This window comes from Rattus norvegicus, chromosome 1 (genome assembly GCF_021556685.1).
Source record: "Rattus norvegicus strain SHRSP/BbbUtx chromosome 1, alternate assembly SHRSP_T2T, whole genome shotgun sequence".
Lineage (NCBI taxonomy): Eukaryota > Metazoa > Chordata > Mammalia > Rodentia > Muridae > Rattus > Rattus norvegicus.
In genome coordinates this window covers 176,532,317-176,545,376 of record NC_141534.1, presented here as the reverse complement: position 1 = coordinate 176,545,376, position 13,060 = coordinate 176,532,317, and the positions used below count along the sequence as shown (strand labels likewise).

At 43.9% G+C, this 13,060-nt stretch overlaps 1 protein-coding gene across 38 annotated transcripts in view; it reads left to right on the top strand.

The window, feature by feature from the left end:
* Dennd2b (DENN domain containing 2B) overlaps positions 1-13,060 on the top strand; it is a 188,731-nt gene that overhangs the window by 126,790 nt on the left and 48,881 nt on the right.

Genomic DNA, 13,060 nt, shown 5'->3' with positions numbered 1-13,060 from the left:
CAGTATGTTGGGAGCAGCTTGGCGAGCATGTGGACCAGTGCAGAAAAAGGGAGGAGTTCCATTCCTCAGGTTTCCCACAGAGAGGAATATTAGGGGAACACAAGCTTTGGCCATTGGCTGCAGTTCTTCAGCTCCTGAATATAGTTGCTGAAGGTTCAGAAGAGTTTATAAATCGTGTTAGAAAAATAATACATTTGTATGGACATTTATGAGGTATAGGGGTGTGTGGTGTGTGTGTGTGTGTGTGTGTGTGTGTGTGTGTGTGTGTTTGAGTCAGGATTCTTCAGCTCCTTCTATGTATGGAGTTATAAGGTGCTCTGCCTACCACACTTAGTTTATATGGTGCTGGGGATCAAAGCCTTGCCTTTGTGATAGGAGGCCTCCAAATCTAATATTTCTAAGTGAACTACTTCAATTGCTTTTGGGAGCCCATGATAACATGTGGCAGTTTTTAAAACATTGACAGTGAAGTCTGAAACTCAGAAAAGAGAATACTTACAGCCAGTGAGCTTTCCTTGGTGCTCAACGTTGTATATCTATTGAGCTGTGATGGGGAGTCTCTGAGTGAATGAACGAATGACTGAATGGAAGAACTTAGGAAGCAGATGGTCACTCTAAAACTGTAGCCAGCAAAGAAGCCTAAGTGCATAGACGTTTTCCGTGGAGGCTTTTAGGTTTTAACAGATGTCTAAGCAGCTCTGTAGCTAGAAGGTGAGTATCCAGTTACTGTACCCTAAGGTATGGAGATTGGTGATGGTATAATATGTCTCCTCTTTGGAATTTGCGGTATATTTGATGGTTATTGCATACTTTAACCTGACATGGTTTTCTCAAATTTGTGTGTGTGTGTGTGTGTGTGTGTGTGTGTGTGTGTGTGTGTGTGTGTGTGTGTGTTGTCATTTAGCTTGGAATGAATTGTCACCCATAAAAGAAAGATGCAGCTTTTTCCTTCAGGGAGAATTCTGATAAGGTTCCAAAATCTCTGAGGGCGGTTTTTAAACAGGAATTTCAGAAGGACATACTTTGAGAATATTTTAGAATAAACGTGCAGCACTGAGGACCACTTTATTGCTGTACGTTTAGTGTTTTACTTTTTTCTGCCAGACTCAAGCTCAGCAATTGCAGCCAGGCCGATGGCTCTAGTGCAAGCCGAGATTATTTCTTTGAAAATTTCTCTGTAAATTCTCTCTCCGCTGGGCCAGAAAGCAAACCGTCACCAACCTGACAGTGACACTTACACACTGTCTTTCTGTCTGTCAGAACTATGAGGAACTCAATTTCTGTTGCTTATTTTTTAAAAATTGGCTCCATAGCAGTTGGGTTGTCATTCACATGGCTTTTACAGTGATGGGGATATTTAAGTTCTTTAGGAGAAGCAGGATGGCTGCAGTGTCTTGTCACCCAGTGGGCAGTGTTTCGAGCCTGCTTTTTGTGCTGCCTCAGCTGAGGAGAAAGTCAGAGCTGGGTCTACATCTCCAGGACTTGTGGGAGGATGTCCTTATTTCTCTCAGTTTAAGTTTTCTTAGTTCACTGTGAGAAACAAAGAATTTTTAGTAGAAGGGGCATGTGGTACCGCCTGTGCCGGCCTGCAGCAGGGAGGGGACAGGCTAATTTGTATCTGCCTTCATTGTGTGTTCCCAGAAACACTGAGCGCTCAGTACGTGCTAATGCAGCAGGGATTCTCTTGAAACTTCCCCTTGCTCACCCTCCCTTTTCTTTCTAAGAAAGCCGTTCCTTAGAGTTTAGGGTCTGGCTACAGGAGTTTGAGGTCCTACTACATTTCATTTCCTCTGGAGAAGAGGGAAGAAGACACAGCTCCAGACAGTAATGGCCTTGCTCTGCACATCAGCTTCTCACCCATTGTTTCACTGTGCCTCCTCTGTGCTCCTCATGACTCCAGACAGACAGTGTCTTCTTCAGAGCAGCTTTGAGGAAACATGCACTTTCCCACCAACTTCTGTCACCTGGATTTCTGGGAGAGCAGAAGGCAGTCCGAGTCATAGATTTTAGTAAAAGTATGGGTTAAAAAATAATTGTGGCTGGGTAGTGGTGATGATGATGACTGATTGACGATTGATTGATTAATTGATTGATGGTTGAGCTAGAGAAATGACTGAGCTGTCAAAAGTTGCTTTTACAGAGGATCTGGAGTCCATTCTAGCACCGTTGTCGTGGTTTACAGCTCTCTGCAATGCCAAATCCAAGAAATTTAATGTCTTCTTTTATTATTTATTTTTGGTTTTTCAAGATAGGGTTTCTCTGTGTAGCTTTGGCTGTTTTGGAACTCACTCTGTAGATCAGGCTGGCCTCGAACTCATAGAGAGATCTACATGCCTCTGCCTCACAAGTACTGAGTTGTGCCACCACCACTGGGCCTCCAGTGCTTTCTTATGCATTGCCTGTTGATTCCAATGAACCACCTATCAAGACTCTGTCTTGCAAATGCCAGGATCTTCTCTTCCCTTCATCTATTTCCTAGGTGCAGAGAAAACAGAGAAAAGCAGAGACCAGAGACATGGGAGCCATATGTGTGTGGTGGTGCACAAACATACATGCAGGCAAAAAAACACCCATCTACACAAAATAAAAATCAAATTAACCTTAAAAAAAAAACTTATGGAGTTCTCATAAAAACAAAACAAAAAAAACAAAGAAAAATTCCAAAAAGCTTGCACAAACTCTTGCTCTGACTTCATTTGTTCATTTCTTTGATTTGTATTAATTGGTCCTTGTTATATGCTGCTTTATTCTAAATTCTAAGGCACATAATAGGCACCCTGCACCCTGACCCTTATCCTCCAAAGTTTGTAACAGGAATAAGGGACTAAAACAAAGTTATAGTGTGTGGGAATCTAGGGATATGAAGTTTTCCTCTCTTTAACTTCTGTGTCTTCCTATTGTCACCCTGTGGTGACCACAGAAGGTGTATGGGATCCCTTCTGCATATGAGGTCCTATCTGAATTCTCAAGGCAGTTACTACCCTTCCTCATCCCAGCCTCCTCTTCTCCAGGGTAAACATTCTTGGTTCCTTTAGTCATTTCCCCTGTGATGGGCCCCAGTCTCCTTCTCATCCTGGTCTCTATCTGTAGGATGCAGCCCAAACAAAGCCCGCCTCTCTGCCAGTGTGGAGCCCACAACACAATGAAATGTCCCAAACATCGATTTCCAGGGACGCTCCCATGTTTCCGCTTTTCTCTGCTTTCCCCACCCAGGGAGAGGATGGTGGAAAGAGAGGGTCCTAGGGTGCTTCAGACCTATAACGTCTTGGGAGTTGACCCATCTGGATTTAAAAAAAAAATTAAAGACAAAACCAAACCAAACCTGCTTTCTTTTATCTCCCGCTGTTGTCCTCTTGTCCTCACACCCCAGTTGGTGTCCAGACATATGCAACCCTTCTGTGCAGCAGTTACAATCAGTCTCTGTCTCTGTCTCTCTGTCTCTGTCTCTGTCTCTCTCTCTCTCTCTCTCTCTCTCTCTCACACACACACACACACACACACACACACACACACACACACACACGTATTTCATAATATTTTAGTCGACTCTTCTTTTTTTTTTTTTTTTTTTTTTTTGATTGAGATTCAGCCATCCCTAAATCCAGACTTGCTGCCTGGGCCTTGCTTTTCCCTTTCTGAGTAAATTGCTTTTCATTCCTAGGGAAACAAGCATGGAAAATTAAATTCCAGTATAACTGTATTCTTGTCACATTCTCTACTCCAGTCTCCTTTACCCCTAAACCCAAAATGACGCATTGAATCCTGTGACATCATGGCAGCTGGCTATTCTATCAACAACTGTGATGTCAGCAAGGGAGGATTTGATTTTAGGGAAGAATAGAAAGGAGTGTGCAGCTGCATCCCAATGAAAGAGCATTTTTATGCTAATCTTTACCCAAAAAGCCTGATTGGCCTTTCAGTGCCCGGCTGCCCTCTTTGGTTCCCATTCCACTCTGTCTCTGTGGATTAATGGGTTGGCTTATGAGCATTGCAGTGCCCACATCTGAGTGTGTAGAAGTCTCCTGCTGCTTGGTTGGCTTCTGGGCTGTGTTTGGGTTTTATTTATGAGACATGTGCTGAATAGAGCTGTTCAGGGATGGGGTTGAGAAGGCAGCCTGGGAGCCTGGGATGAGCCTGAGGCAGATGTGCATGGTCTCTGGGTGCAACCAGTTTTCTTGAGGCTGTAGGGCTGGCTGTTCCATTCTTGGAACACGCTGCCTCTAGACGTGAGTGTTGCTGCCTGCTGCTTCTGAGGCAGGTTGAGGCTTGCCCAGGAACTCCTTCATGGTTCCTTAACACAGACTTAGAAACACTTGCCACAGAGAATCCCACACTTCCTTAGTTTGTGGGTCTTAGTGTTTGAGTAACTTTTTATATAGTACCCACAGGCCCAAAGAACTAGCTAGGTTCCACTTATGAAGCATTTAGGTTTAAACAATTTTATTTTGCTATATATTCATTCTAACAAAGTGAGTAGCTGTCTAGAAAATAAAACTACATTCCTAAGTAACCAGTTACTTACAGTGGGATCTGCTGGATGCTGGATTCAACATTGCCACCCATGTTTCCTGTTCCATGCTGCTCTCCACGTGGTGCTTGCTTTTTATCATAGCAACTGTTGAAAACCAGCTTCGCAAAGACATGACATCATTGAAAAGAATGTAGTGCAGTTGGATGTTCAGACTTGTGTGGTGTCTAACAGATGTTCAGGGATTCTTTCCCAAATTTATAATATGTGGCAGTACTGCTCTACTTTGCCAAGTTGTTTTGGGTACCTCAGCATGCAGTTTGAGAATGAAGGACATGTAGCTACTGAGTAGCATCTGCATTCAGAACTCGGGCAGATAGGAGGGGGCAGATAGGAGGACAGACTCCTTTTATCTTTTTTCTCAGCTCTAAAAGGACTGTGTTGTAAGAAAAAGGCCTGCTTTGACCAGAATCTGTGTTTGTGGCGGTTTGGCACCTAGTTGAGGAAAAGTGATGAGTACCTGTCCATTGATTTTTGTGTTGACTGAGAGCCTTCTAAACTAGATAGGTGAAAGGAAAGCACTGTTATAACACCAAGAATCCAAGGGCAAGGCATTAGATCTGTTGCCAATATCTCAGTAGAGCTTGCCTGCAGGGATACACATGAGGTGGTGGAGGGTGGTTTCCTGCCACAAGACAGACAGACAATAGAGGCCTAATGTGGCTCACTACCAAGTACAGAGCCTCCTTTACCTTTCTAGACCCTAGTCCTGCAATTTACAATGAAGCTCAAGGAAATTACTGTCTTTGAACCCTACCTAGTTATTTTGTCTATAAAATAGAAAAAACAATGATAGCTACCTCTTACAGAGTTACAGAGATTAAATGAATAAAATACATGCATAGAACTAGCAGACTATGGCCACACTGATGCACTTTCTTCTTATGCCGTCAGGGTTTGGGGAACAAAAGGTATTCACCCAAACCTAAGCTAAAGTTGAGCTTTAATATCTACATAGAACCTGCAGTTTGAAATATCTTCTTTATTACCACCTAAAATTTTTTTGGTGATACTGAGGATTAAATCCAGGGCCTAATATATAAGGGAAATGTTCTACAACTGAACTACATCATAGAGCTAGGCATGGTAGCTCACACCCTTAATCCCAGCACCTGCAAGGCAGAGGCAAGAGGATCTCTGCGTTGGAAGCCAGCCTGGTGTAAAGAGTGAGTTCCAGGATAGCCAAGGCTAGATAGCTACCCTGTCTACAAACACACAGAAGAATAACAGCAACAAAGAGACTTATTCATCACTAGACCTATTCTGTGCCAGGATCTCACTCTGTCATCAAGGCTGTTCTGAGGGGGAAAAAGAAGAAAAAAAAAAGGTGTTTCAGCCTTCCAGATTCTGAGGTTACAGATGTATGCCACCATACTTGGCCCTTTATTATTTCTTGATAATGCTGCTTTGTAAATAATGTTCCAGAGTCACTGAGCTCCATGTTTTGTTTGCTATGTGAAAACATTTTACTGAAATATGATATAGAAATGACATTATATGTATCCAGGTCCAACAGAGTTTTACAAATGAACCCATGCAACCAGAACTGTAGTCTGGAAACAATATATTACCCTTTTCTACTTCTCCTACAGCATTTCCCAAAGTTTTTCCAACCTGTACTTCCTTTTGGTAAGTGTGAAGTTCTGCCACACGTGCAGGGTCTTCTGCACGTTGAGAGTTACAGTGCTGCATGGAGGACTGACCGATCAGTAGTGTTCAAAACCCTAGACATTAGAAAGGACGCGCAGCAGAAGTCCGGTGCACTTCTAGTTGGGAAGTCTTTGTAAAGAGCAAGTGTGCTTGAGCTCTTGAGTAATTCCTCTCCTGCAAGCAGAGTGTGAAGTGGTCAGAAAGCTTGGGTCTTGATAGGTCTGATTGGGGTTGGGGATTTAGCTCAGTGGTAGAGCGCTTGCCTAGCAAGCGCAAGGCCCTGGGTTCGGTTCCCAGCTCCGGAAAAAAAAAAAAAAGAAAAAAAGAAAAAAAGAAAAAAAGAAAAAAAAAGGTTGATAGGTCTGATTGGTGCAGATAGGTAAATATAATTTGTTAGAAAGCTGAAATAGGTGTCCTGCCCTAAGAGATGGACATTTGTAATGGAACCCAAAGCTTATTCAAGTGCAGTCACACTGAAGCGATAGTACCCAGCAGTTCCTTTAAAAACATTTGCTAAGAACTGTTCTAGACACTGAAGGAAGGAGTGGTAAACAAAGATAAAAAATAAATCAAAGCCTAGGGTATGGGATTTCATATCCCTAAAAATGAGTGTGTCGGGTGATGATAAATGCTGTAGAGGAAAATAGAAAAGACAAAGCAGAGTGCTGATGGGGTAGCAGATTAGGGAAAGGCTTTGATTCTGTGTAGCATCATCAGGGACACTTCACTGAGAAGATGGCATCTAACGAAAGATTTGAAGGAGCGGGGAGAACAGGCTTGTTGGAGAATGATATAGTTAACAAAGCTGTGATGATCTTACCATAGGAATGTACTGGGCATGCTTGAGGACATAATAAGGACACAGTGTGACTGCAGGGAGAAGATAGGGGGTAAAGGGTGACTGAAATGAGGTCTCAGGCATAACAGGGATTCTGATGCTTTCCAAGGCAGAGGAGGCCTCTTATCACCATCAGTCATCCTAAGCTCAGCTAGCCGGGAGAGCATGGGAAGGGTGAGTATGAGGTCAGGACCTGGGGTCAGGAAAGGATTCAGGAAGAAACTGACATCTGGCCTGGCTATTTAAGAAAGAATGTGGGCAGAGGACATGGCAGAAAGAAAGACTCGGCTCAGTGAAAGCTTGGAGGCGGCAGCGTTCCCGGCGTAGACCAAGAGGGGAGTTTCTGTAGTTAATGTGGCCGCTCTAGGAAGACACTGGCTTACATTAGGACTATGGCCACTGCATCACTCTTGATTGCCCAAGCCACGGGAGGCAGTGCTTAGGCCCTCAGAGCAGAGCTTGCAGTACAAGCCTCCATTCTGTTTTCTTTTCCAAAGTGGTGACAAGCCACTACACAATGTGGGCTCAGTTGTCTTGCCAGTGCTGGGCGAAGCTGCCGGGCGAGAGGCGTGAGTGTCCAGACTGGCAGCAGCAGCTGTATGAAGGGGTTTGAAACCATCTTGGCACCAAACAGATTTCTTTTGGCCTAGAATTGCCTCATGATTACTCAGCCCAGTTCAGGCTTTTAACTTCAGCTTAAAATCTACAGAATCTTCGAAAAAGAGTGATCTTGCAGGGAGGGGGCTTAAAAATTAGTGGAGATTGAAAATTTAAATGTAAAGAGCTTCCTCTGAGCAGGAGGCTGGAAAAGTGGTGTAGGAGTGGAAAAGAGAGTTCTTTTCTCTCTCATTCAACAAGGACAACAAAATACCCTTTCCTTGCAATCTGTAAAAACCCCTGGCAATCCTTTAATCTTCTAGCCAACAAACCCTGGGCCTTTTCTATCTTGATGGGCTTTCTGCACTTTGGAAGAGGTGCAAGGTGCAGGTGTGTGGATAGTAAAGGAGGAAAGGGTCTTTCAGTTTGGAAGGGGTTGTTTCAGTTTTGAGAAATCCTTCCTGGTGCCCTTTCTTGAATGTTTTGTGCTTTCCCAATTATTCTGGATACCGACGTACTCCCTTTTCTCTTGTTCATTTCTAGGCCTAGCACAGCCAAAGACCAGCCTAATGTTGACATTGCCTAAGTATAGATTGGCAGAAGGAGGCATGGCTGAAGATTCAGGCTGCAAGAAGTCAAGATGGGCCAGATGGGTTTTTCAAGTCCCAGGATCCTCTTATCTTTCTCAGAACCTGGCAGAGTTCACCGGGACAGAGACAGGAAGGGACGTGCTAGGTATCTTTCTAGGAGCAGGAGAGCTGCATAGCGAACTCCAGAGAGCTCTTCCTTGCTTCCTAAATGGCTGATTGTATGGGGAACCAGAAGACTGTTGAAGTGCTGAGGATGAGGGGGAAGCCATAGAGCAAAGGCTCCTTCTGGTTTGGCTGCCTGTTAAGCCTCTTCGAAAAGGAAGTCAGTATTTGGTCGGTTTGGTTTGGTCTGGTTTTTCAAGACAAGGTTTCTCTGTGTGGCCCTGGCTGTGCTGGAACCCTCTCTGTAGACCAGGCAGGCCTCTGACTCAGAGATCAGCCTGCCTCTGCCCTTATTAAAATGCTCAGCAGGAATCCCATTGTTAATTGCTGGGAGTCTTAGGAAAACTGTGAAAGGCTTAGGCCCTCGAGGGAGCCACAGGACTGTTTATCTCTTCCCACAGGGCCCGTGGGTTAGGACATGGTTGATAAGTGGTACAGAGGGTAGAAAAGTTGTTTTGTGGGCATGATGAGTAGGCAGCTGGGCTCTGGGATCAGATCCTAGTTTCGTTGTCTGGTGCCTGACCTGTGTGATGATTGCGGTGTCTTGGCTGTAACCAAGTTCTCATACCACATGTGAAAGCTCAGGTTCCTTTGCCGTCTTTTCTGTCCCTTTCGAGTGCTTCTTAAGCTATAACCTTCATACAAACTGATAGTGTGACATTAGAGAAGTGGCAGTATCAGTAAAACTTCTTTCATTGTTTAGAAGCTTTCTTTGTTACATGTCTTTTTAAATTTTTATTTGTATATGTATATACATAAATATATTCACAGACCATATGAAGCTCAAGAAGAAGGGAGAGCAAAATACTCATGGGAAGAAATACAGGGAAAGAGTAGAACGTGAACTGAAGAAAAGGTCATCCAGAGACTGCCCCACATGGTGATCCATTGCATATGCAGCCACCAAACCCAGTCACTATCGCTGATGCCAAGAAGGGCTTGCTGACAGGAGCCAGATATGGGTGTCCCGAGAGGCTCTGCCAGAGTCCTACTAATACAGATGAGGATGCTTGCAGCCAACCATTGGACTGAACAAGGAGACACCAATGGAGGAGTTAGAGAAAAGACTGAAGGAGCTGAAGGGGTTTGCAACACCATAGGAAGAACAACAATACCAACCAACTAGACCCCACCTGAGCTCCCAGGGACTAAACCACCTACCAGTGAGTGCACATGGAGGGACCCATGACTCCAGCCACGTATGTGGCCGAAGATGGCATTCTCTAGCATCAGTGGAAGGAGAAACTCTTGGTCCTGTGAAGACTCATTTCCCCAATGTAGGGGAATGCCAGGGAGTTGAGGTGGGAGTGGGTAGGTTAGAGTGGGAGCATCCTCATAGAGGCAGTGGGGAGGGGAGTATGGTAGAGGTGGGAAGGAGGATAACATTTGGGATGTGGATACATGAAATATCCAAGAAAAGTAAAATTTAAAAGGAAGAAAAAGAAAGACATATAAGACTAGCCTAAAATTCGTATTAGGAATATAAATCCTGGTTCCATTCTAGCAGATTCCCGTTTAGGTGGTGGAGATGGAACTGAGGACCCTGCTAGTTTATTTAATAAGCCCCTTATCAATCTTAAAGAAAGTGACCAGTAAAAACAGACGTCTAGTTATTTGGGATTCACTTATTTTGGCAGTATAAAGCTATATTAATCCTACCTCATAGAGTGGTAAGAAGTGACTTAAAGATCACTAGAGGCTCCTGGCTTAGAGCTGGGGCCCAGCATAGGTCACATCGGCCCCATTCCTAACTTCCACTTTCTAGCTGTATGACTTGGGTGTCTTGTTCCCTGCTCTGTGTCTTGTTATCCTTTATAAAGTGTAAATAATGATAAAAGTAGTAGTGCCTGCTTCATAGGGATGTCCAGAGGATTAAAAGGTCTCATATGGGTAACCCAATCACAGAAAAACACACATGGTATGCATCCATTGATAAGTGGCTATTAGCCCAAATGCTTGAATTACCCTAGATGCCTAGAACAAATGAAACTCAAGACGGATGATCAAAAAGTGAATGCTTCACTCCTTCTTTAAAAGGGGAACAAGAATACCCTTGGCAGGGAATAGAGAGGCAAAGATTAAAACAGACACAGAAGGAACACCCATTCAGAGCCTGCCCCACATGTGGCCCATACATATTCAGCCACCCAATTAGACAAGATGGATGAAGCAAAGAAGTGCAGACCGACAGGAGCCGGATGTAGATCGCTCCTGAGAGACACAGTCAGAATACAGCAAATACAGAGGCGAGTGCCAGCAGCAAACCACTGAACTGAGAACAGGACCCCCGTTGAAGGAATCAGAGAAAGAACTGGAAGAGCTTGAAGGGGCTCGAGACCCCATATGTACAACAATGCCAAGCAACCAGAGCTTCCAGGGACTAAATAAGAAATACTCAAGTTAAATTAAAAAAAAAAAAAAGGTCTCATATGTGAAGCGCTTACAGCTCTAGCTGTTATAATTGCAGAAGAAATCTATGTGTGCAGCATGTGTCCTAGGAAACACGTCTCAGTTTTTGTTTCTTTAGGTTTGTTTCCTGCGCATAACAAATTAAGGCTTATGAGGTTTAGTTAGGGTTTCTGTTGCCGTGAAGAAACACGATGACCAAAAGCAACTTAGAGAGGAAAAGACTTATTTTGCTTATACTTGTATATCACAGTTTAATCAGGCTGTCAGGGGAGGAACTCAAACAGGGCAAGAACGTGTAGACAGGAGCTGCTGAGAGACCATAGTGGAGCACTGCTTGCTCCTACGTCCTGTTCTATGGCTTCTTCATCAGTCTGCTTTCTTACAGCACCCACAACCACCAGCCTAGAGATGGCACTGCCCATTGTAGGCTGTACCCTCCCACATCAATCACCGATCAAGAAAATGCATCTGCTTTACCCACAGGCCAAGCTGGTGGGAACATTTCCTCAGTTGAAGTTCCCTCTTCCAAAATGACCCAAGCAATAAAACTTGCCAGCATAAAGAGAGGCCTTTCTCGTGTCAAATTTTTACCAACTTTTCTCCCTTGACAACTCTGCCAAGGCAGGAACATCTTACCGTATTGTAGGTGTTTGCACAGTGCCTGGCAGAGGTGAACTGAATGGCAATCCTAGGGAATGTGGAAAGTGACTCAGGCTCAGGAACTGGGGAAGCATGATCTGGAAGGAAAGCCTTTTGTTAAACACCTGTGTGTCTTTAAAAAAAAAAAAAAAGGGCTGGAGAGATGGCTCAGTGGTTAAGAGCACCTGACTACTCTTCCAGAGGTCCTGAGTTCAATTCCCAGCAACCACATGGTGGCTCACAACCATCTGTAAAGAGATCCGATGCCCTCTTCTGGTGTATCTGAAGACAGCTACAGTGTACTTATATATAATAAATGAATAAATCTTTAAAAAAAAAAAACACCTGTGTGTCTGGGAAAAGTGCATACTGTAATCATTGCTGTTGTGTTGAGAAAGCCAATCTTGGACTCAAAGGTGCACGTTCACACAACCAGTAGCTGTACAGTTTTCTGACTGTGTCAGGTGTATTCCCACTGTTTCTCATGTGCCCAGGACATCTCTGCAGTGCTTCACTGTGTCGTTTATCTGACTTAAAACTCTTTGCATAGTTGTCTGGTTTATTGGAGCTAATTTTTTTTTGAAAAACTGGCGATTGGTGGTGGATGCTAATTGAAGAATTTCATTTTCCAAATATGTTGTTTCTGCCTGGGCTTTGCCATTTATGGATGAACCTTGAAACACCAAACCAGCTTCTCATGTGTTTGCTTCTGTTGGGCATTTTCACTAACTACATTTTTCTTCTTAACCCTACTAGCTGAGGTATCCAGCTAACAGTGTAAAGGAGGGCCAACAAGATGGCTCAGTGGGTTAAGGTGCTTGCTGCCAAATGCTGTTTGACTTCTTTGATTCGGAAGACCCACATGGCAGAAGGAGAGAACAGTCTTTACAAGTTGTCCTCTACCCTCTACATGTACTCATGGCACATGTGTCCCACCACAACACACATAGTACAGAAAATGTATCCTTCAAAAAAAAAGAAAGCTTGAACCTTCTTCTCTCTTTGTTACAGGATTTTGTTTTCTTTTTTATTTCACCCAAATTTCAGGGTTAGTTTCATTTTTCCTCCTCAATAGTTGTCTCTCTGTTCATGTTCCAATGACAGAATAGCATTCCAGAGTAGTGGAGCCATCTATCCCAACATTAGAGATTCATAAGGGAAAGAAACATGTCTTGTCATATTTTTAAATATAATTCAGTGTCTAGTCTTTCCACACACATCTGCCCCTTCCATGAAGGCCTACCCCAGAAGAAGTAGGACATGTTGAGAATTACGCTGATGGGCGTTGATGGTCACTGTGATCATTGTAGCCATGGGCATTCAAAAGCAGACTTGTGGCAAGTTGATTCCTTCACTGCAGAGCTTCCTGAGGACCCTGGCCTGACAGAGCTTCTGAGGCTGCCTCTTCTCTCTTTCCGGTTTGCACAGAGCAGTATGCAAGCTCTTAACAGGGCCCTGGGTTGCCAGTAGAGAGTATCTCAACCAGAGCCAATGTGCAGAGGTACAGCCTGCTTCTCGTTGTATCATCATCTCTAGTGTTACCTTAGGCATTCACAAGGTTCACTTCCTTCAACAGTAATTTCCTCAGTGTTTTTAAACTCTTTTTTATTGCATTGATTAGTTGTTTGTGGGTGTAGATCTATGCTC